This window comes from Agelaius phoeniceus, chromosome 2, assembly GCF_051311805.1.
Source record: "Agelaius phoeniceus isolate bAgePho1 chromosome 2, bAgePho1.hap1, whole genome shotgun sequence".
Classification (NCBI taxonomy): Eukaryota; Metazoa; Chordata; class Aves; order Passeriformes; family Icteridae; genus Agelaius; species Agelaius phoeniceus.
The window spans coordinates 92,139,894-92,163,655 of record NC_135266.1 but is presented as its reverse complement, the minus strand read 5'-3'; the positions used below and the strand labels follow the sequence as shown (position 1 = coordinate 92,163,655).

Genomic DNA, 23,762 nt, shown 5'->3' with positions numbered 1-23,762 from the left:
TCCTTCCTTCATCTGCCCCATTCTGAGGTACACTGACACAGCTGCCTGTTCCCACACCCATTACCCAGTCTGAGGTACTTTGTGCCATATACAACCTCAAATGTTCCCTTTTCAGCCCCTAAATCTGTGTTGACCCACAGCTCATTTTGTATCATGCAGCCCTCTTTTTTCATCCTTCATTCCCCTAATTTCCCACACTCTGAAGTCCTGCAAATTTTACTGGTCCTGCCAGTTAAGTTTTGTTGCCTCTTTTTTCTGACCAGGGATGATTTATTTCTGAATGGAATCCAAATCTGGCACATTTCTCAGCCATCACCTGGCTCCAACAGAGAGGAGGAAAGACTGAGCTAAGCAGTGGGAGGCAAGTTAGAATTTACAACCCTATGGCATATTCACACCCCTTCCAGTAACTGGATACACAGGAGGAATGTAGATTGCAGGAAATGCTGAGGTTTACCAGCAGCCTCCAGCTTCTTGTGCAAGAGTCCTCAGTGGTTTTGTTGCCCTCACTGGGATGGGAATCCAACTGCAATGGATTTGATGATCCCTCTTCCCAGCTCTGTCCCTTAGTCCGTCTTTACTCTCCTTCCACCACAGCACATTGCAAAAAAAGCAATGGAAATTGCTGTGTGACTGGGGGGAAACACTGAGTCAGCCTCAGTGTGGGAGAGTGAGAACAGAGCTGGACATAAGCCAGTTCTGTACTTCCCATTTTCTATCCTGGCTCAAGGATTTGATCAGCTCCTTGTTAATGCAGAGCAGCTTTGGGTCTGCTCTACCCAATGGCTCTGCTGGAGGCAGCTATGGAAGAGTGAATCCTCAGGGGACAGTGCTCTGTCACAGTCATTTCTCTCCTTTGAAGCTTCTCTACTTCATGCAGTCATGAAATCTCCTTTACCCAGTGAGAACAGTGAGGAAGGCTCAGAAAACCTCTCATTATTAGGCATTATTTTGTGTAGACAACTTTTCTTGGCCTGTGGTATTGAGGGAGCATCCATCCCCTTCCTGAAATCATATAGCTGGGAATGGTTATCAGACTAACAGGAACACCTGAAAATAGAAGTGAAGTAAGGTGAACATGGAAGAGAGGAAAAGTTTGAGTAGGCTGTGGAAGGAACCTGGAGTCTGCTCATCGGTGGTGCATCTGCCAAAAAGGCATGGCTCCATCCAAGGTTAAACTGTGTCCCTGTAGCCAGAGGGAGCTGAAGGCAAGTCTGCCAAAGCTCTACCATACTGCAGCCTGCAAAGTGCAAACTAGGATTTCAGGAGATGACCTGACAACTGGCAGGTATGTGCATCTACTGATTAGTATTGGAAAGAGGAGAGAAAAAACTCTGCTGTAAAAACTAAGTGAAAATCCTTGCTGAAACTGGGACATTGGGAAGGCTGCAGAGGTACACAGGAAGAGACACACATGCATGTGTTCACTGCTCTCAGAAACATCACATCAGCAACAAGCAAGTCCCATTAAACTGCAAGGGCAGTCAGTCACCCCACAGCCCCTCACTGAGATCAAGAGTAGCAATGTTGGGCCATGTGGGACCCAGCACAAGGGGAACTGTGACCCTAGTTATGATCAGCATGTTCTTTTCAACTCCTGCTGTCCCTATTATTCTTCAGAAAGCCTCCAGTCAAGTCACTAGCACCTGAAACCATCCCTGTGAAGTGCTAACACCATTTCATGCCTATGCTCAAGAGACTTCCCTCTGAGGTAGGGAAAGCTCTATAAGTCTCTGACTTACACTTAATGACTGACCTCTTCACTGAGACAGCCAAGAGGAAACTCTGATAAGGCAAGAAGGCCATGAGAAAACTGGCAGCATCACTATGAAATAGGCTACAAAGTAGAGTCACTATGGAAACTGCCACAGTTGGAAGGAGAAAAACTTTCCAAAGTCCCAGGGTTTCCAGCCTTCCCATGGATGCCCCAAGGATGGGTGTCTCTCCAGGCTATCAGCACCACAGCCAACAGTGGCCCCTTTGCCCCTGCACTGCTCCCTGCAGCTTCTGCTGGACCCAACATCACCCAAGAAGATTGGTCAAACATGGAGGCTTTTTCTTAGGCAAGCTGCTTGCGCTTACACTGGTGTGTCCTTGTGGGTCTCCTGCCTCATTTCTGATTTAACACAGCCTAAACAGAAGGGGAACAAGAGATAATTATGTTGTGTGGACTATCAGTGAGGAAGCTGGATGCTATTTCCCCCAACACCCCTCCTGACCTGGTAGCTTATGGTGTGTTGCTTGGAAGATACACCTGTCAGAGCCACAATCCCCCTGCCAGCAGAGGAGCACTATATAAAATGAAGGGGAAAATGAAGCAAACAACCTCTGCTGTGCTCATGAGAAATGGCACACCCCATACCTACATGTGTAGTCTTGGGGAGCCAGACTCAGTCACCACCACATCTGCCAGAGCAGAGCTTCCCTTATGTCCCCATGGCTGACAGCACAGACTTGGCAGCATTTGCAGCCCAAAGGCAATTCTGTGATTAAGAAACAAGAGAAGCGACCATTGATTTCCTATAACTCCTAAATAAGGCTGGGTAACATTTTTCAGACAGAGACCTAATTCACTAGGAAATGCAATTTGAGGTAGACCAAAACTATTTGGAAATTTGTGCCTAGTTCAGGGAGCAGCTTTGATTCCAAAATGATTTCTAAGATGAACTCTTTTCCCTCTCTTATTTTTAAATATATTTCACGAGGTTATGTATGTAAGCTTAAAGGTCAAAGAAAGCAAAATAAAAACATGTTTTGGTAAGCTTAGCAACTGTGTTTGCCCAGCTATTTTTTTTCTGCTGGAAATAAAACATGAATTTCAACTGACCTAAAATGCAGTTTTTGAGTTGACTCTGTGATTCAGCTAGGAAATTAAAAAAACAAAACCAATAAGTTATTCCAATGGCTTTATTGCTATAACATTGTTATTTGGTGTCTAAAGCAACCTATTCTTCTAATTCTTTCATCTCCTTCCATCTGGCTCTTTGTGACTGTGTCTGGAAATAACGAAGAACTGTTGCAGACATCGCTCTCCCCTCTCTCTGCAACCATGGAATTTTTTCCTGTCTAGTTGGGAAGACTTTGGATGCCGACTCCCATAGCTTGACTTTGAAAAACAAGCAAACAGAAAAATAAAGCCACATCTCCATTTGGTGGTTATGAGAACCCAGAGAGATGCTGCTTCCGGGGAAGCATCCCCTCCTCTGAGCCACTCCAGCAAAGCAGTGATTTAATGAGGCAGCTCCCAGTCCAAACTGTACCAGGGCTGCAAACCCTGCTCTGCTCCCCTCTCAAACACTTGCTCCTGCTGCATTCCTTCTCATCCTTCAGACCCCCGTGCCTGCCTCCTGAGACGTACAGTGAGTCAGCAGAGGAGGATATCATTGCCCTGCTGGCACCATCCAAACCCAGCTGGGCAAGCTGATGGGCATCAGGAGGTTTGCATGCAGAAACTTAAATGGGAGGCTGATATGTGCACTACATGTGCCTGGGAAGCAGAGTGCACCCAGGACTCATACAGGGATAACACAGCACTGCCTCCAGCTGCAGAGCAGGTGCCTGGGTCTTCCCAGCTCTCCTCCCCGATGGGTAATTTCAAGAGACACTGCCATGACCTCTACGCACACCCAGAAGTGGCTCAACTTGCAGAGACATAAAGGACCTGAGTACATCACTGCAGTCACTTAAACACAGGGCTTTTGAACTCCACTAGCCTGTCTGGCCCCAAACCAGTAAGGGTAAGCAATCAGTGCCAGTGTCACATGTGATGACAACAATCTGAGCACTTGCCCATCTCACCTTTCTCCCCCCCCAGAGACAGTGATGAGGCATCAGGGACTTGCTATGAGCTTCAGTCATGCCCTGGGCTAGAAGGAGAGGTCTCCAAGCCCTGCTAGTGACCCTGAGGCTCTCCATGCCTCCTGCAGCCTGCGTTCCTAGAAGAGGGATCACTGCTTGAATCACCTCCAACAGCATGAACTATTCTCTAATACTTCCTGAACCCTTCCCAGGACGTTTTGCTTTCTGCCCTGTGGCCTGGCTGGGCTGCATTTCAGAGATGAAAGGCTGTGAGCACACACAGATGCCGGCATCCTTACGCATTCCTGGCTCAAAAGTTTTCCTCGAAGCAGCTGCAGCTGCACTGCAAGGGAGGAGCAGCTGCCTTCCAGCCCAGAGAGAGAGCTGCAAACCCCAGCTTGCCAGGTATGCTACAAGATCCCAGCACAGACCACTCTGGCTTTGGGACCAGCTGTGACCCCCTCAGGCCCCCAACTAGCCCAGCAGAAACCAAGGCAGCTTTCTTGCTTTCCCTGAGAGTTACAACTGCCTTAAGGAGACATGGTGCAAAATGTTGAGGCCATGATGCTATCAGCACGTAAACTTGCTCAATAAAACATGTGTTTCTCATTTGTTTTGTCCTCATGGCTCCCAGAGCTTGTCACAGATCAAGCATGCAAAGCACCACTGCCCACAGCTGGGAAATGTGTGCTATAGGGAGGGAACCCAAAGAGCACTCGAGGTCTTGGGCAGCAAATTCAGGGTTTGTGCAACACCAAAGCAGGGCAGGCACTTGGAGGGCTGCAATACAGACATCTGCACACATCCATCTCCCCTGCCCAGCTCTAGTACAAGCCAAACCAAATTCCCAACCCCATATGCTGAAGGGAAGCTTTTTCATAGTCTCAGCATGCAGCTCAGCCCCATCACAATGTTACAGGGAGACTCTGCCAGTGGCCTGGCAGAATTTCAGCCCAACATACTGTCCTCTCAGTGATTCCCACTTAAATTCAGCATTGATGCAGGAGCTCAGCCCCGACCCTCCACAACCTGCAAGAAAAGGTGTCTCCCTGAATGATGGCCTCCTCTGTACCCCTCCAAATCCAGCCCTTTGTTCTGACAGGATGAAGCTGGCACAGCTCAGGAGATCAGACAGGAGCTCTCAAGGATCACACCAGCCTGTGGCACCAGCTGCTGGCAGAGATAAGCTCAGAGCTCGGGTGGAAGCTGTAGCCCTCTCTCACATAGCTAAGATAGGGAATTATAAACACAACCCTGTCAAAACAAAAAACCAAAACCAACAACCAAACCAACACAAACCCACCAGAATCTGTGGAAGAGTAACCACCAAACCAGCTGGATCCAATGTCTTGGGGAGATATTGATGCTCTCCTGCTTTGTGCATGCAAACCAGAGGCACACCAACGGACAAGGGGCAGAGATCTCTTGGAAAAATCCATGGTATTGCTTTAGCTGGCCACATTGCTTTGTGCAAGGGAGTCCCTGTCACAGGAGCTGGCCTGTCCCTGTTGTGAATGCTCTGAAAAGCAATGTCCTTGCAGTTGCTGTGTACTATATAGTTTATCATATTGTTTGAGGCAAGTGCTCCCCTATTTCCCTCCCCTGTCATGTCTGAGGTGGGCTGAATTAATTGCATGTGCTTTTTCTGTGAGGGTATAAACTGTCATATGCACACAAGACAGATTATAGCCAGAGTAAAGAAGTGGCTGTTTTTGTGTGTCCTCTTCACACAGGTCCTTTCTCCTAATATTTCCCCAAGAAAATTATTTTTTTCATACCACATGGGCAGTCAAATGGCCCCCTTCCCACACCACCTTACTGAAATCACAAGGCAAGAAAAGGTGGCTTTGTGCCATCCAACTCATCACTAACTCATGGCTGCTGTAGGAGCTGTAGCTGGCACAGCTCTGTCCCTGCATCCCAGTGCTGCTGAACCTCTGGCCCCCTGGCACTGTCCCTTCCACCCTCAGCCTTGCCCTGGACAAGGGAATCCCAGGCAGGAAGAGCAAAAGTACCATTCTAGAGCAGAAATGTGTTGTTTTCTTTTCACCACCAATGCAGTGTGAGGTTTTCAGCAAGGATGCTCCCGGTAATAAACTCAGTCACCTGGAGTGTCTCTCTGCTACACAACCCTTTCTGCTGTCCACAGGCTGTTTAATTTCTCTCTCAAGTGCCAGACCTGCTGTTCATCAGCACTGAACTTTCTCCAGTTGCCAGCAGCTCTCATTGCTCTGTGTTGTCAAACTGTCGTCTGCTTCCTGTCCTGTGTCGTTCCCTCTCATGATTGATTTTTACTCCTGTAACTTTGTCCTTGTGGAAACTTCATTTCCTCGAGGTGCTTGGGCAGTCACAATCTTTGACATCTTTCTAATGCTTTGGAGTAAGATGAACTTCAGCCCCCCCCTCCCTTCCTGTCCAGATGACTTTCCTTGCCCACTTTGCCAGCACACTGCTCCTCCTGCCCTTCAGCACCAGTCCCTAGCACCAACTCTTGTCTTCAATGGGATCACACAGCTGGGATGTACACAGGACTGGGAGTCACCAAGTCCTTGTGAGTCACCAATTCCATCTCCATGTTACCTGTGCTCCCTCTTTGTGCAACTCCATTTACACGACACTGATAAAAGGCTGCTATTTTTGGCTGTCTCACACCCACTGAAAGCCTGGTCTTAAAACTGTCTTGCAGTTATAAACCTTCCCCTAACATCAAGGCTGACTGTGTTCATGGCTGATTCATCCATATTTATTCACACTGGCATAGGAATGAATAAATTCTATGCTTTTGCTACTCTAAGCATATGACTTCTATACTTTAACTCAAACAACATATTTCCCTCCCTGACATTTCATTCCCTTGTCTTGCTCAGCATAAGGGAGGAAAAGAGAAAGCAAAAACAGATGTCTGACTTAATAAATAATGCTCTTTTATAAAAGTAATTTCTGTTTTGATTGTTATCAACAATACTTTTAAAGAAACATGAGATCCAAAAGTCTCCTAATGCATTGAAATCTGGGGGACAGGCCAAATCAGAGGTGAAAATATGCAGTTTAACACCATTTTATGGCCAGAAGAGGGCAAAGAATGGTTACAAACCTGAATTTAATATTTTTACTACAGTGCAAGTTTAGCTAAGGTTCTAATCAGGACAGTAAGCCATTAAGATCAAATTCCTGTTCCTTCTAGGGGAAAAAAAATCCTCTGTATAAGATGTAACATGCAAGATTAGGGATGGAGAAAAAGTAGAATGGATTTACTCATGGTTTCAATAGTCTGGGAACAAACAGAACAACATGAGGCAGCTCTAGTCTTGTTTCAGAGAGGGAACAGCCACCTCCAGAACTGAATCCCCTACTGTTTTGGAGCTGATATCCATTACTAGCCATGCTATTACCTCAGTGGGCAGCTGAGAGACAAAAGACAGCATTTTCCCCACATTGTAAACCTTCTCCAATAAACCAGGGCTATGTTTCAAATGATTTGTAATTGCCTCTAAACCTGCAATTAAAAATGCCTTGCTACAGGCAACAATTGCCATGGGTGCTTGGGATCTCTGCAGGTATCTAAGTGCCCATGCACCACAGATAGAGCATGCAGAGATTCCAGGAACAATTCCTGGGACCCAGGGAGGAGGAAGAGGGTAGAGATGCTGCCGCAGACCAGCTCATATCTGGCTCTCCCAATTTTTTCCCCCTAGCTTTAATTCCCATGGAAAGAAACACATTTTTTGTGCAGGCTTTTGCAAAATCTCTTCAGCAAGACCACATGTTCATCCTCCTTGTTCCTTGAACAGTCCCTGTGATCCTGCTTCCCAGAAGGCTGGTTAAGCACAGATGGATTCAGACACCCTTGCCAGCCCTTTGCCTCCCACAGTCCAGGCAGGCATTCCATGCTTCTCCCCAGCACGGGGACCTGACCCTGAGGAACTGGAGACCTCCAGCAAATTCTCTGCTGGCATCTCCAACAGAAAGCAGCAGACCACACAGACTTAGCTGTCCTCTCTTCGATGAAGAATGTTCCCTTCTGGGCAAATTTGAGGCTTGTTTTGGGATGCAGAGGATAGAGAAAAAGGGAGGGAGGAAAGCTGCATTGTTGTCTCTCCATTTTTGGCTGCTCTTTGGGTAAATAATGGACTTCTGTCTCCAGGGCTGCTAATCAGCTCTAAATGCCCTCAAAGAAAGCAAACAACAGCACAATAGGAAAGCCCAGAAATAAATCCATTTCATTATAAATTCATTTTGTTTTCATTCCATTTTTCTTGCTAGCAAGAAATTTAGGTTAAGCTAAGCACTTTCTTTTCCCAGCAATCTCTGCTGGCTGTCGGCTAATGCAACAGAAAATTAGGCTTTTGACAGTGTAATGGCTTTGTTATGAAAAAAATGCAATTATATTATTTCCCAAGACAAATTCTACAGCATTAAGTGTCTGAGCAATACAGCATTGTCCTTGAAGCTGTTGGTGAAGGAATTTTACATGAAGAAATAGCAGGATGACCATCCTTCATGGGAGATTCATGTTACTGCACAGCTCTCCATGGCTCAGAAATACAGACAAGATTTCATAGCAGGGACACAACCCATATGCCAGATAACTGTGGTACACAAGCCTTTGCCTCTATGCTACTTGCAGCTGTGTCACCAGAACTGGAGATTGGAACCACCTGAAGACTCCTCCACAGCACACAATAAACTATGTCAGCTCATCAGTGTCAGCTCATCTCCCTGCTGGTGTTCCTAACAAACTCCTTAGCAATAGCTATGGCTGATAACCCAGGAGTAAGGAGGAAGAGTTTAGAGCACTAAATGGAGTGAATTCATAACAGGTATCACAGACATTTCAGTAATTGTCCATGTCTAGGCTAATCCCAGCAAAGCTACTTGAAGTTCAGCTGTGGACAGGAATACCCTGAGGCAGCAGGAGAAGCCACCAAGGGCTGACAGAGCACAATCCACTCCTGAGCACCACAAAGGGCAAAATTGAGGAGCTGCATGGTTTTGGGATGGGCACAGAGGCTGTGCTTACCTTGGGAAATTCAAGAGAGCCAGGCACTAGCAGGAAAACCCCAGGCATCCAAACTCAGAGAATAGGGCCAATGATGTGATCTGCAAGTTCTCAGACATGGTTTAGGGGTTAGCACAGATCCCCAGTAGCCAAGAAGTAATTCACATGCAGCACCTCTAAGTAAGAGCTAAGGCAGTCTAATAGCAGCATATAGACGTTGGCCATTTGGTCTCCCTTGGCCCCACAGTTGGCAAACCCATGCATGTTTAATTTAATAATGCAGACATTGCCAAGGCCATGGCAGAATCTCAGCCACAGCCTGTAAGGAGTCAAGGACCATGATGAGAAATGTAGTAAATGCCAAGGTAAAGGCACACTTTTCCACACATCTGGAATTTGCAAGACATCCTCGTGACTGGAAAATACAAAGACATGCCAAGTTGTGTATATGAAACAGCAGCTCTCATCCCCCTCCAACTTTGCTTGGGTTTGTACTTCACAGCCTGACTCCTCTAAAGGTCCTCTGAGGAATGGAGAGCAGCTGAGCCAGCAGATTCACAGAATTCAAGGTGTTGTTGAATGAACCCACACTGTTACGGGTGTAACAGGTAGCACCCAATGCTTAAAAGCAGCCTGACACTTTCTCTTTTGAAAATATCTTTTCCACTGCTGAGAACTTTGCCAGCACTGAACTGCTCAGGTTGAAATGTTTCCATGTCAGAAGTTTGCCTCAGGGTGACTTTTCCTTTTAAAGTGTCAACCGAAAAAGGTCAATGGCTTCTAAGAACAAGATTAAGTTGTTTTGTCCATGTCTAAGGAATTGTTAAAGTTGTGCTCAGAACACAGAGCAGACCTCAGTACCTCTGCAAGAGCCTGAATTTGGTGGAAGAGTCAGCCTGGTGCCTCTTGCTTGTGGGGAGACAGCTACATCTCTCAAGGACCATGGCAATTTAGTATGTGTTTGTGGAAATCACCAATTTACACACAGTGACCGTTCTAGCACCTTTTTACTTCTAAAACTTCAGTCTCTGCTGAGAACAATCTTTCCCCTTACAGCTCATGGGTCCAAATGACATTGCTCAAACATGAGCTAAACAGGAATGCCAAATGAGCTCTCTCCTGGGACTGCAGGATTTCACAGGCATCTGCTGCTTGGGGTACAGCAAAGAGCGATGAAATGAAAGGCAGGGGGGCTACATCTCCCTTCCAGGTCATCCATCATTACAGCCAGCAAGGCTGGGGCCAGAAGCAAACAGGACAATTAGTACAAGGGTGAAGAACTGAATCAGCAGATGGTTTTCATAGAAAAGGCAGGCTCAGGACATGACTGAGAGAACAGAGAAGAGGCTGGCGGGTAGGGCATGACCATCCCCTGGAGCTACAGTCCCCTTGGGACCTGGATTGTGTGGCAGGAGATCCTAGTGGGTGCTTTATGTTCTCTCATCAGGCAACCACATAGTGGGATGAAGCTCAGGGCCAAGTAAGTACAGCAGCAGTCTGAATTCACACGTACCACAAACATTTTGCCTGTGAAGATTGCTGAGCTACTGCTGCTCCACTCATGAAAATTCCCTCTCAGTTACTGGATAAGCAAGTACTGTGGAGCAAAGCACAAAGGTCATGTCTGACCTTCATCTTTTCTTATTTTATTTTCTCAAAAGAGAAGCATAGCCCTGTGCTCTTCACCATACAGAGTCAGTGGTTGTTACCACATCACTAAGACAGAGGATGAGATGACTTTATTTGCTTGTCTTTGGTTAAAGCAAGAGAGATGGAGTAACAGCCTACCTTACAGAGGTTTGACAGCTGCTCAAGTAATTAGGCAGCAAATTAAGCAGCAAAAAGTCTAATTACTAGTCATAGCACCTGAGTGGATGGAATGAAAATCTGTCAAGGGAGGTTAAGGTTAGATATTTTGAACAGGTTCTTCACCCAGAGGGTGGCTGGGCACTGGAACAGGCTCCCCAGGGAATGGACACAGCACCAAGCCTGACAGAGTTCAAGAAGTGTTTAGACAATGCTCTAGGGTACATGGTGTGACTCTTGGGGTATCCTGTGCAGAGCCAGGAGTGGGACTTAGTGATCCTTGTAGGTCCTTTCCTACTCAGGGTATTCTAGGATTTTAAATGCTCTAATAGGCTGAGATAGATGATGCAGCAGACAGCAAAATAAAATTATAGATCCTCTGTGCCACAGAAGAAAAAAAGAATGAGGAATAACAAACCAACTGCAGCCAGAGCTCAGCATTACAGGTCCCAGGTGTCTTCTTCCCCAATACCAGAACAGCACTCACCTACAGGAATTCACTCCTAGAAGGGCCAGGGTCCTTCTGGGCAGCCAGGTCTTGCCAACACAAGGCACCAACTTCAAGTGCCATTTGCCCTGATCACACAAACAGCAGCCACACAAGCAGCACAAATCTCCCCCCGCCCCCCCCAAAAAATAATTTTTCACAGCAGCTGGACCTGCAGCTCAGCAGATTTGCACCTTAGAGCTCAGGAACATGGGATAGAGGGGTATTAAAGGCAAAACAAAGATGGTAGAAAAAGATACATCACAAGGCAACGGTCCCCACAGATGTGGAGGGTACCTGCACAGCAGCAATTCCTCCCTGAGCAATGAAGGTGATTGTGCCAGACTTTGGGAAATGTCCCAGAAACCTAGAAGTTTATAGTGGCAGCAGAAGCCAAGATTTCTGCACAGACAGCAGATCTCCAGTTACCAAAGCCAGGTCAGTTGGCTTTGCAACAGGTTATTTCCATGGGGGTTTTTTGCTTGCTCATTTAGTGGTAACATTTTTTGTGTGTCTCTGTTTTCCCATACAACAGCAAGAAGTCAGGCACCATGAATTTCTGGTAGCCTCCCTAATCACAGGGAGTGTCTGTGATGCAACTTGGAAACACAACCCTAACCATGCTTTCGACCACTGGGGCTCCCAACTGCTACTCCTTGAATCAGAGGTCACACTGCTGATCTGAGCTTGGCTTTCCATCCTCCTGGGAACCATATGAAGATTGACATTCCCCTTTTTACCTTTTGTATCCAGCCCTGCATGCCTCCCTTTAACCTCCTCCCTCAAAGAGAAAAATCATCTGATCTGCTTCAGTTCTTCTGCCAGAGGAGAACATTCCTCCAAACAGCCTGACATTCACAGATGTTGGAAATGCTTAGTGATACAGAAAGGAAACAAAAGCCTTCAGCCTCACTGGAAACCCAGCCCACACTAACACTGCCTGAAAATATCCCCTCTGATCTGAAAAGCTCAGCACCACAAAGTGAGGGCAGTGTCCACGCTCTCCCTTTGCAACAATGCAGACATGGCCAAGTTAATCGTTCTCCACAAATGTTTCTCCTTGTTTGTAGAACTATCTAGACAACAGAGAGACATATGTGGCAGGCTGAAACTTGGTGGTTCTCATACTTTATGTCAAAATCAAATCAAAGGCAGGGGAGCACACTTAGTTTGGACATATTTTAAGTTAAACAAGCATTAAATATTTGGCAAACTTCCCTTGCTTAATGCAGTATAAACAATTTTGGTATTCCACAGAAAATTTCCCATTTAATGAATGCAGTGAGTAACTAAAGAGAAGGTCACACTATTCTTGCAGTCTTCATTAAGCACGGGACAGCCCCAGCTTCTGCCACAACTTTAGCAAAGTCCATGTATGACATTAAGTGGCTCATTTGCAGCTGGGGCTGCACTGGGAGGTGAGAGGAAATATCCCTGTAGGATGGTAGGTTCTCCTGCAGAACCCAAGTGAAGACAAGCCAATTTTTGCCATTACTTTCTGAGGGGAAAAAATTAACTCTGATAGACACAAACCAGAGGCAGACTAAAGGTTTCAGAAGGCAGCCCCTGGCAAATCCAACTGCAGCAGTTTAAGACATTAGCTTGCACAGCTGTCTGCCAGCCTTGGCTGTCCACCTTGTTGGCTAGCCAGAATTTACTGCTCCTCTAATAAAGTCAGCAGAAAGAAATACATGCTTGTGCCTCAGCCACTACAGTTTGCAGCCCAGTGTATTAGATTGCCTTGCTGATGATTGGTGAGATCCCAGACTGTACACGGAAGGAGGGAAAGAACAGATAAGAACAGAACAAAATGTCTTCCTTGTCATGAAGGGCTTAGCAGACACTTGAAAGAAAAGAGGCAAATAAAGGGGCTAAAGAACTAAAGAAAGATGTTTATTCTACAGAAGTTGGTGCAGCATTCTTTGCTGTTGGAAAGGCTGGTTGGGCTATCTACTGCTCCCCATGGGGGCAGGGAGCTGTAGGTGCAAAAGATAAAGCCAGGTCTGCCAGAGTTATCAGCACTGCTCATGCTTCCACCAGCTCAGAGCCCACTGCAAAAGTAGGAGCATCCTCCACCACCTAACTGGGTATAAGGAAGCCCTCCTGAGCCTAATACCTGCACTACTGACACCACCCTCCCCTTCCAGGGCTCCCCTCCAGGAATGACATCACCTGAATATATAAGCAGTCTATTTTTACAATTCCCAATGCAACCAGGCCCTCTACTCCTAGGCAGAGCAGATTTCAGACGTAAAATGCAATGTGTTGAAAGAAATTAAGATAGGAAATTTAGAAGGGACAATAGGTTTTCTTTTTTGACAAAGATTTAAGAAAACCCAGGAAATTCACACACCCAAAGCATTCATTAAAATATGTCCCTAGAGCCAGCTTTGACTAAGCATGCCAGGAAATCACTGGTAACCTTTGAATACTAAGAAAAAAACCTTAAAAGTACATATTGTGTATTGTAGATGTAAATCTCATGTATTGGATTGTCCCACTTGCTTTATTAAAAAAAGCTACACTAGACACTACCTGTACTAATGTGCAGGCTGTAGGAAATCTAATAAGATAACATGATCAGTTTCACCCAAAATTATGTTAGAAATAGCATGTGATATTGTAGCAATGTATTGAACCACAATTAACCAATGTAAGGTGCTGCAGGCCATCTGGAAGTTTTGCAATTACTGAAAGTCTAATACTGTTCAATGAAAGGTTCAGGAACTCAACAAGGAACATTTTGAGTTCTTGGTTTGTTTTGCAAAGAAAGCCAATCTTACTTTTCAGCTCCTCAGTAACTTGGGTTAGCTCAGTTTGAGATAACCTAAAAACAAACAAACAAAGCAAAAAATACCCACTGAAAAACCCCACTACCAAAAGAAGCCCCAAAAATTCCTTACTGAAGGTCTAACGGCGCTCCCAGAATAAAACTTGCCAAGTCCAAAGTCTTGCCCCAGTCCTTCCCTGCCAAACACCCAGACCCTATGGGGGGGTAGGCACTTCAGGTCAGACACAGGTAAGATACCACCCCTAGAAAGTCATCTCACCAAGCTGAAGGGATGGTGTGTTTGTGCTCCTTTAGCCTATGGCAAAAGCAAGATACGGTAAATAACCTTAGCCTGTAATGAAAGCTTTACTGCAATCACAACACCCAACAACTTCATCACAGCCTAGGCAAATCCAGCTGCTGCTCTATGTTCCTCCTTGTGTTTGAAGTGCTCCAGCACTTCTAATTCCTGAGCCACTTCAATGCAGTAACTCACCAAAGAGAGGCTAAGTATCTCACTGTGAACATGATGAACACCACCACGTTGGTGCTGGTCTTTAAAAGCCTGTCCCTCATGAGGCCTTGACACCAATTCTCACTTACTGGGTGAACCACAACCCTTACCCATGCATGTCTTACTTGCTCTTGCCCTTGGCAGCCCTGACACTGTGAAACACATACCCAAACACAGTCTAGTCCCAGCAGAGAACCTTTATACAGGAAGCCTTTAATGTTTCAGTCAGCAACATAAAGTTCAGGGTGTGGATGAAAATCAGGTCTCTAAAGGGGCACTGTTTGCAGCTGGCTCCTTCTCACCTTTAGCAATGAATACACACTCTACAGCAAAGGTATCCCAGCTGGTTGTGGAGCAGTTCCTGCCGAAGTGCTGCAGCTCTCTGCTTCATTTCCCATGGGAAAGTTGCCCCGTGTTCAGTTACCAGTGCACACTGTGCCATAAGCACTGCAGGACATGCTTCATGACCTGTCCAGGCATCTCTGCTGTGTGATGGCAATCTCAGCCAAAGGCTGCTGCAGGCAGTCGTGGCCACACTGCACTTCAGCTGTCCAAGCCTAATCCTCCAAGTCCTTTGTTACAGCAAAACACAATTGACTTTCATGAGCCTCATATCCTCCAAAAGGCCGGGATGCCAACACAGCCCTGCTATAAGGGATGATGTTCTTCCAGTCACATCAATGTTTCATTAAATCTTGTTCCTCCACCTTCTCATATGTCATCAAACACACCAAGCAATAGTTTGTGAAACACATGCTTTTATGCCTCTGCATACTCCACACATGGACTTCACCATGTTTCTTCATCTTACCTGAGTTTTGTATCTTCATCTGAGTCAAGACATTTTACTTCCTCCCCTCCCCACTTCCCTGTCGGAAACCATTCAACTGCAGAGAGATCAGACTATAATAACACTGGGACCCCAGCCAGCAGTATGCAGTGTGCCTGGCTTTTAACAGCTAAATCCTGTAAAAAATAATGATGCAAATATGGGCACTCCTCCCCAAGACATCCTAAAGCTTTCAACAACCTCTTAGGAACACATAATGCTGCTGGATAGGACAGAGGCTGAAAGGAACTAATTTGGGACCCCTGGTACTTACTGTGTGAACACCTGCTGGCTAAACAAACAGGCCTAGGTATGAAAGCTGAGAGAGCTGTATGCACAGTCTCCACTGCTGTATCAGAGAGCTGCTTCCTGAAAGCAGGCATGAACTGCACTCCATTATCACCTAACTGTGGTCATGGGGTAGAAAGCTCTTCTTTAAGAATCTTACATGCTGACACAGGATGAGGAAAATTCTACCAAAACACCCACCTTGAAGTCGGCTCAGACCACTATCATAATTTAGGAGACTAACTCTCCTGTTCTCCATGAATGTTAGATACATTATCTGTCTTGAGCACTAATCCAATACCACATGGGAAGTCTGTGGGAAGCTTTGCAAGTCCTGCCAGGTAAACCCATCCTCACTTTCCACCAATAACTGCAGTTGTTCCATGACACTATCCTGCCATGCACTGCATGAGCATGAGCAAGGACACAAAGCCCTTCTCATACAGAATTAAGCTGATGAATGCTTCTGCATCCACCCTTCAGTCATGGTACCTCATGTCCTTGAGTACATCACCTAGTGTCCTCTGGAATTTGCCTCTGCAATTAATGAACACTTAAAAGATTCTCCATTCCATCAGGGGACCATGGGCCACCTCCCTCCTGTAGGGAGGTGGAAATTCCCTCCCTCCTGTGGGGAGGGAAACCCCTCACCTGTATGCTGCTGGAGGCTCTGAAGGAGAGGTTTTATTTGAGAGGAACCATGGGGACAGACCACAGCTTCTCTGAAAAAGCATTAAGGCTCTCCTGCATCCAAAAGACAAAGCAGCCAGCAAAGGGCTTATGTCACAGGGGCTGTAGGGAATGTGATGGGGCAGAGAGGGAGGGCACCTCTTTTGCACTCCCTATGCTCCATTGTCTAATGTTTTCTCTCATGTCTGTAAAGATAAAAAATTAAAAACTGTGCTCCCCCTCATCCCAAACATCTAGAGTTATTCTGGGGGCAGAGTTCAGTTTTCAGCTGCCTAAGGGCAGAGAGAAAAGAAGAGGGAGCGCAAAGACAAAGCAGCACAGGAGATGCTCACCTTTCTTCAGGGCAGCTCACAGGCAGAGCAACTCACACACTCTGTAACCAATTCTTTAGATGCATGTCTGAAGGAAGCGTGGCTACAAGTCTAAAAATCACAGCCCTGAGAAACAGGGCTTTGTTGCATCTTGCCAGACTTTTATTAAAAATTAGTTTCAAGCTTGCAGCAGAGCACACGGTGAAAGCATCACCTCAGGAAAGGGAACTATCTCCTTTCACCTCTCATCACTGACAAAAAAAGACTTCCAACTAGCTTGCCCACAGAAAAAGTGCATGAGTTTTCTTTATCTGACTGCCTCTGCCGCCCAGTAAAGGCTGCCATGCAGGAAGATGCCTTAAAGCTATGAAAGCACAAACCTTCAGCCTCGCCCATTTAGTCTTTCCAAGATGTGAACTGGAAGGGACCTGAGGCCAAGAAACACAGCCAGCTTTCCATTTTCTCTCAGAGGAGAAAAAAGTCCAACATCCCTACTTAAGGACAAAAGTTAAAGACAAAGGGAGACCGTGCTCAGGGCACTGGCTGGGGAGCACAGGAGCCCCAGCAAGCTTCAGCTGAGGCTGCCTGAGGACAGGCTCCAGCTGGCTGAGGTGCTGCAGTTTGGCTGCTTGCCTCCTACAGGACACAAGCTGTGCTGAGCACACCTCCTGCCCCCCAGACCAGTCAAATCTCACCTGTGAAGTTAAGAGGGTCAGAAAGCCTCCAAATATTGACCTTTAACTTAAGCATGTATTTTAGGAAACTCAAGCCCAAGGCTTTAGTTGGTAACAACAACAGCACATTTGTGTACTAAGGGAGCACCCCCATTGTGAAAACTTCACCAGCTGTGCTTCCTGATGGTGTGTGTGTGTTAATGTGTATAAACTCCCTAGTAATAAATCAGGGCTTGTCGTGGTTTTGCCTTTCTTCTTTTCACAATTTACATTGCCCAGTATTTATGGACTCCCAGTAACAAGCACATGGAAGTGCCCTGTCATCACAGACTGAGGGAGCACACACTGGCAAAGGGATGCACTGCGTGGAGACCCAGTACTGAGCAAGAGATCAGGAAACTCACCTTGCCAGGGGATGGCTTGAGGAGCTCTGACTGTTCAGTTTGCCAAAGACAAGACTGGGAGCAGTCCTTGTACAGACCACAGTTACAGCAGCAGGGAAGAGACACACTGGACTAAAGGCTTCTGCTGTTTAGTGGATTAAACAGAAAATTCAGCATCTGTAGATCAAGACTAGACAAATGCAAGCCAGAAATGAGGTGTAACAGCATGTGGGTAATTAACCACTGCAGCAACATACCAAACACAGTGGTATTTTCCATTTGTAGTAATTACTTAATCAAGACTAGATGTTTTTAGGACACATTGTAGAGTCCAGAGCAAATGGAATGAATAAAAAAAATAGATATATGGGCTGTATTGTGCAAGAGGGCAGAACTAAAGCACAATAGCTCCTTTTGGTCTCACCATCTACTAATCTATGGGGAAAATTGCCCCTTTTAGTGTCAGTGGGGTTGGTAGACAGTCATATTTTTAGCAACAAGACATTCTGATGTTTACATGAAATAGCAATAATAATACATTGTGTTACACCCACACTTCTAATCTGAAATTCTCTAAGCTCTTTACCATCACTATGTCAGCAAGCCTGACAACTCACTGGCTGATAAATTGGCATTATCATCCCCCTTTCATCCAACTTGTGCTTTTTCAGAGTAGCTAATCATCTGCTTACCATTTACATGGGAAACAGAACACTCAGGCTACCTGCCATCTTACTTTTAAGCCTTTTGGTGAGAAAACAGTCACATAGGTACCTTGCAGAAGCTGTCAGACTGGAAAGCAGCTCAGCACACAGAATTGACCAGCAGCTGCCCTACTTCAGATGCTCATCCCCAATGCAAACTTTATCGCATTCAAAAACTATATACAAACTTCCCTAGGAAAATGCTGCCAACAAAATACTTTTGAAGAGAAGATGTCAGCAATTAAAGTGTTAAAGACAAGAGAGAGAGAAAAAGAAAGAATGCTTCCTAGTTGTTTTAACAAAATTTTCATATACGACAGACGGACAAAAAAAAAAAGAAGGAGTAATTTCCATTAGTTTCCATGACAACCAGTGGAAATCACTAACCCATCTTCTCTCCCTTGTCAACCTCTGCCAGACCTGTCAGGGAAAGCAAGGGACTATGCCCTGTGTAAGGTTCTCTGGTGAACCAGAACACTGGAAAATCTACATTGTCATAATATCAAGTGCTCCCCTTACAGCACAGCTCGAGTTTTTTTCCTCTGAGATATTAGGGGATGGAGAGGTGCTTACTGCTTTCCTGTGAGAGCAAATGCGCCCCAGAAGTGCAAGCCCCTCTGAGAGACCCCAGTTCTCCCACTTTATGACCTGCTTCATTCTCTCTGGCTTCATCAAAACATTCAACCACCTCTGTGGTTGGCTCACACCTTGAAGGTGGCCCATATTAAGCCTTTTTGCACATCTTTACTGGCTGGCAAGAAATTGCTGTATCAACCAGTAACTCTGGTCTACATTTTTTCTCCCTATTTCTTACTGTTGTTATCATTGCTGGCAAGGAAAATTATGCTCAGCAATGCCTGCTGCACCTTCTACATGAGAGCTTTTAAACTTTTCTTAACAAGAATGCACTCAGCTTTATAAACCCTGCTATGAGGCACAGCACCATCATTATTCTTGTCTTACAGATGTGAGCACCACATCTTAGAGGAATAGGATGCCTTGCCCCAAGCCTACATACAAATCATGGCATCATGCTAAGAGTGAGGACAAATTGGTCTGCAAAGAGTCTGTTTGCATTTTCTTGATGCCCACAGGCTTTGAAAGTGTTTGAACCACAGATGCTCAGAGTCTGCTGTAGTCCCTCCACACTGCCAAAACCCCACAGCAAATAAATATTAACCTGAAACAAAACCAAAACACCCAAACCTCAAATAGTTGTCTCTGTTTAATGCTGGTTTACTGTTGACCTTGCATCTGCAGCCAGGATGGCCTAACTCACCCCAGCATCTGGATGTGTGCTGCTGCATTGCAGAAGAGCTTGGCAGTGATTTCTGAGGAGGTGTTAACATCCAGCTGTTCTCCCATCTCTCAGTTTTCACGTGCACAAAGCCAGGAGCGGCCCAGGCACGGTGCTGGCACTGAATGAGTTCAAGCTTTTCACATACCACAGTGAGATTTAACACTCACTGAGCAAGACAGGAAATCCACAAATAATCCACATCAACTGCAAATTTTGCTACATCCTCCTTTCTCCCATCCCAGGTCTGGGTTGCAGGAGTTACCAGCAAGTAACAGGACTGGGCACAGTGGCTCTGTGCACACGGGTGTGGGTGCACACGAGGTGTAACAAACCACATTTTGTGCCCCCTGATTAGCTATGCTTAGGCTCAGTTTCCTCCATGACACCCTCCTGAGGGACTGCACACAGCTCTGAGCGCTAAAGAGGAGAAGACAAAGCACCAAGTTCAAAGTTGAGCAACAATAAGTTGTTCTACGAACTTCTTCCCGCAGATTCCTTCTTGAGGCTGATGGCATTCAGTGGCTATGAAGGTATGAACTACAATCACTGGGGAATGCTCATAAATTGCTTCTCTGGCCTGCAGCAGAAGCTGATCTCACACTCAAGCTTTTCCCTCCGGGAAGGCAGTAAGCACTGTAGCACCGCACCTACTTTTACAAAGCTTAGAGCAACACTGTATCCTGTAGGAAATTAACATGCTTCACTAAACATGACTGAAACTGGCTTTTCAGTTTAAAAGTTGCTTGAGAAGGTTCAAAGGGGACCTCAAACAGAATCAGATCACATACATCTGTTTCCTTTCCTGCATTGACAGGAGGAGGGGAGCTACAAGGAGATGAAAAGAGTTGTGCTAAGCACTGAGCTGAGGGATCCCATAAACTGGCTGTGTGTACAAGGTGGAGATAATGGCATGGAGGAGGCACTGATTATCATTGAACATGGGGATGTAATTAGGAGCGTTGGGACAGAATAAAATAATTAATGGTCTACTTGCTCACAGAAGAGGACTGTGAAGATAAACTTACTAACTCTGAGATACTCCAGAGCATAGTATCGTTTTTCAGAGAACAGGAAGGGGGGCATCACTTATCAGGGATGTGTAAAACTGGATTTAACAAGACACTAATGGCTATGGTTTGGACATGCAGCTTCTAATCCCAGGGCATTCAGTGATACCCTGTAGAAAAAACACTCTTTTTCTGAACAAGGAAAGAATATAGAAGTACTCCCTGCTTAACCTGCTCCTCCTTACACTTACACATCATCCTCTACAAAGGGGTCCAAGCCCCAGTCCTGGGGATAACAGAAAAAGAGCTTTGTGAGAAGCTGAGCCTCTGCTGCAACCTGACTTCTCCATGATCCATCCAGAGGGCAATTGGAGAGGGAGAGAACTGCCAGAAGATTAGGCTGACACTACTCAAGTGGCATTCATTGTCTTAGGACTGGAATACCCCAGAGCCTGCATGGTGGAGCAAACACGCTGTCCTCACACAGGAACACTGCAGCTTTTCTGCCAAGCTGAAGGCAATGCCTCCCACATGAATGCTTGGTCCCTTGCCACCCTAATCTTCCAGAGCTCTGGGTTTGAATGCACAAACTGCACACCAGAGCTCGGTCACAACCTTTACAGTTATCCCTGAGGAATTTTACTCACCCAGACAACTAAATGATCCAGACATTGCAAAAATTCCCCAATGAAATCGCTTCCTCCTACATATAGGAAATGAGACAACAATTCCAATCCCTCATACTTACGCTTCCTTGAACATAAACATGAAAATGCAGCCAAAACCGGGAGGGGAAAGAAAGTCCCAGAGCAGCAAGAAGTACATATGCAAGGAGTTACATCATGCAGAAGGAAAGCTCTTGGCTTCAGGCTAAAATTACCAGTGCTTAAATGGCAGGGGCTGCTCTAGCATGGAGGGGCACCTTCGCAGGAACAGTCCTCGAGATCAACCCACTGTCAGGAAAACAGCAGGCTCTGCTGTCAAAACCATCCCTGGACAACACAGCACTGGAGGCCAACTTATCAGCTGGTCAGTGCCTACCAAAGCCCATGCTGGTGGATGGGCAGAAATTCCTTGTTCTGCCTCTCTGACACTTAAGCCCCCATACTCTCACCATTGCAGCAGGGTGACAAGGAAAAGGCAGGTAAGGATAGCATTTCTGATGGCAGGAAGTACACCCAGGCTCTGGGCTCCTTCATTAGGACAAGGTTCACCAGTATATCTCTCCATCAGAAGCAGATACCTTTGCCAACCTACTCCTGTCACTCCACTCTTGCTTCCCTCTTATCAAAGATTTTAACATCCTCTGCTCCCTTCCCATGATTTGTAAGACTTAAGACCCTTGCAGGTTTGAGTCATACTACTGCCATGGGTACCTCCACAGCAAGTCTTTCCATGACCTCTCTAGGTCTCCTCACAGATACAAAACTAAAGAATTTGTTTCTGGCTATGAAGCTATCTTCAGATCACTGTTTCTTGAAAATTTCCATTGTTGGGAAGAAGCTGATTAAGCACTGGAGGCTCTACCAGCATTCATATTCCCAAGGTCTCTTGATCCTGTCCCAGGACTCTAAGCAAGAAGCAGAGATGGATCAGAAGGAACATGTACTGGCTAGGGACAACCAGCAGTGGATAACAAATAGCTGTCCAAACAGCCCTTCTATACTTGGAGCATAAGGTGTGCAAATCCACTCTTCCTGCAAATGAAACACAGTGGCTCTGTCTTGGTGTTTTTAATTGTTTCTCTCCATTGTTCCTTCAAGCTGGTTTGCTGGTTTGCAGTGCAAAAGGGAAGAACTAAGGGGAAGGAACAAGAAAAGCTGGGTTCTATGGGGTCCATTACACAGCATTAAGGTATTTTGAGAAAGTGGTTAGAGGTCCATCTCTGGGCCAGCAGTTGAGAGAGTACAGCCAAGGAAAACACTGTTTAGCTGTCAAACAATGGAAATATGGGATTCACTTCCAGCTGAAGTTAACAAGATACTAAACTCCCCTCCAGTCATCCACCCCAAATTCTTTGCTCTTTTTAAGGTATTTGTCCAAGAGGAGCCTCCAATTTGTTTCTAGCTTATAGGCCTCCTGATGCACTCCAAACAAGGTGCAGACGTCTGCAAGAAATTCCACATTTGGAGACTGGAGCATGAATTTGCTTTTCAACTATTACAGGCAACCTTCATCTAAACCACTGCTCCAAGCAACCACAGGGCCCATGCCAAAACCAAGAGGTACACTGTAATAAGTGACAAAACTACAGCACAGTAGCAAAATTTCACAGCAGCTTATATGAACTTCACTTGGGGGTAGCTAGTTTTGCAAGGCAGAGAAGGGACAGCCACTCATTACTGCGGCCTGGTGTCTTCAGCCCAGATCTGTACTGAAACACATTTGAGAAAAAGTAGCAAGAAAATGCCACACATTTGCTGCTTGTGCTACAGTTATCTGTGCTTTAAGGGAGCATTGGAGCCTCCAGACTTGTTTATCAGCTGTTTATTTACTGCTGAGGGTTTGCAATCAGAACCCCACAGCTGAGAGCAAATACACCCCTGCTCTAACCAGCTCACACCTAACAGTACACAGTTGTGGCAAAACCTACAAGCCCTGGTAAAGTCCAGATGTGTATAACCCCTTGTCTACCACCCAGATGCAGCTGTAGAAGGAAGTACGCCTCACAGCACAACAGCAGGCTGCTCTTTTTGCTTGCTAAACTCAGAGACCACGCTGTGAGAGATAAATCTCTCCCAGGAAATGCTGGTTATTCACAGATTAGCATAGCTATCACAGTAGAGCAGAAGCCAACCTCCCTGCAAAGATAGATGCAACCCAGGTAAACAAGGCATTTCTGAGAACCAATCTCATCTAGCTCACAGGATATGTGGCGGAAACACAGCCTGGTTAATGGGAGTCTCATCAGTCTGGGAAGAGACAGCTGGCTGAGATTCGTGACAAACTCTCTTCTGTACAAAGAGAAACACTCCCCAGCTCATGTAACACCACACAAGAAAGATCAAAGGTGTCCCGAAGCCTCCCGATGGGTAAGCAGCTGTACCAATAACAGCAGCTGGAAAATGCAACAGGAGACTCAGCCAGTCCCTTCTTCCTGCGCTGGGAGCAGAGCTGCCTCCTCGGCAGCCCCCAGCAGCAGCCCCCTGTTAATTACCGGCAAGGAATTTGCACTCCGGCAGATAAAGCCATTCACTCGCAC

General features: G+C 46.0%; 1 protein-coding gene across 1 annotated transcript in view; it reads right to left on the bottom strand.

The window, feature by feature from the left end:
* The window catches only part of FSTL1 (follistatin like 1), a 53,262-nt gene that overhangs the window by 24,916 nt on the left and 4,584 nt on the right, over positions 1-23,762 (bottom strand). The window lies entirely within an intron of this gene.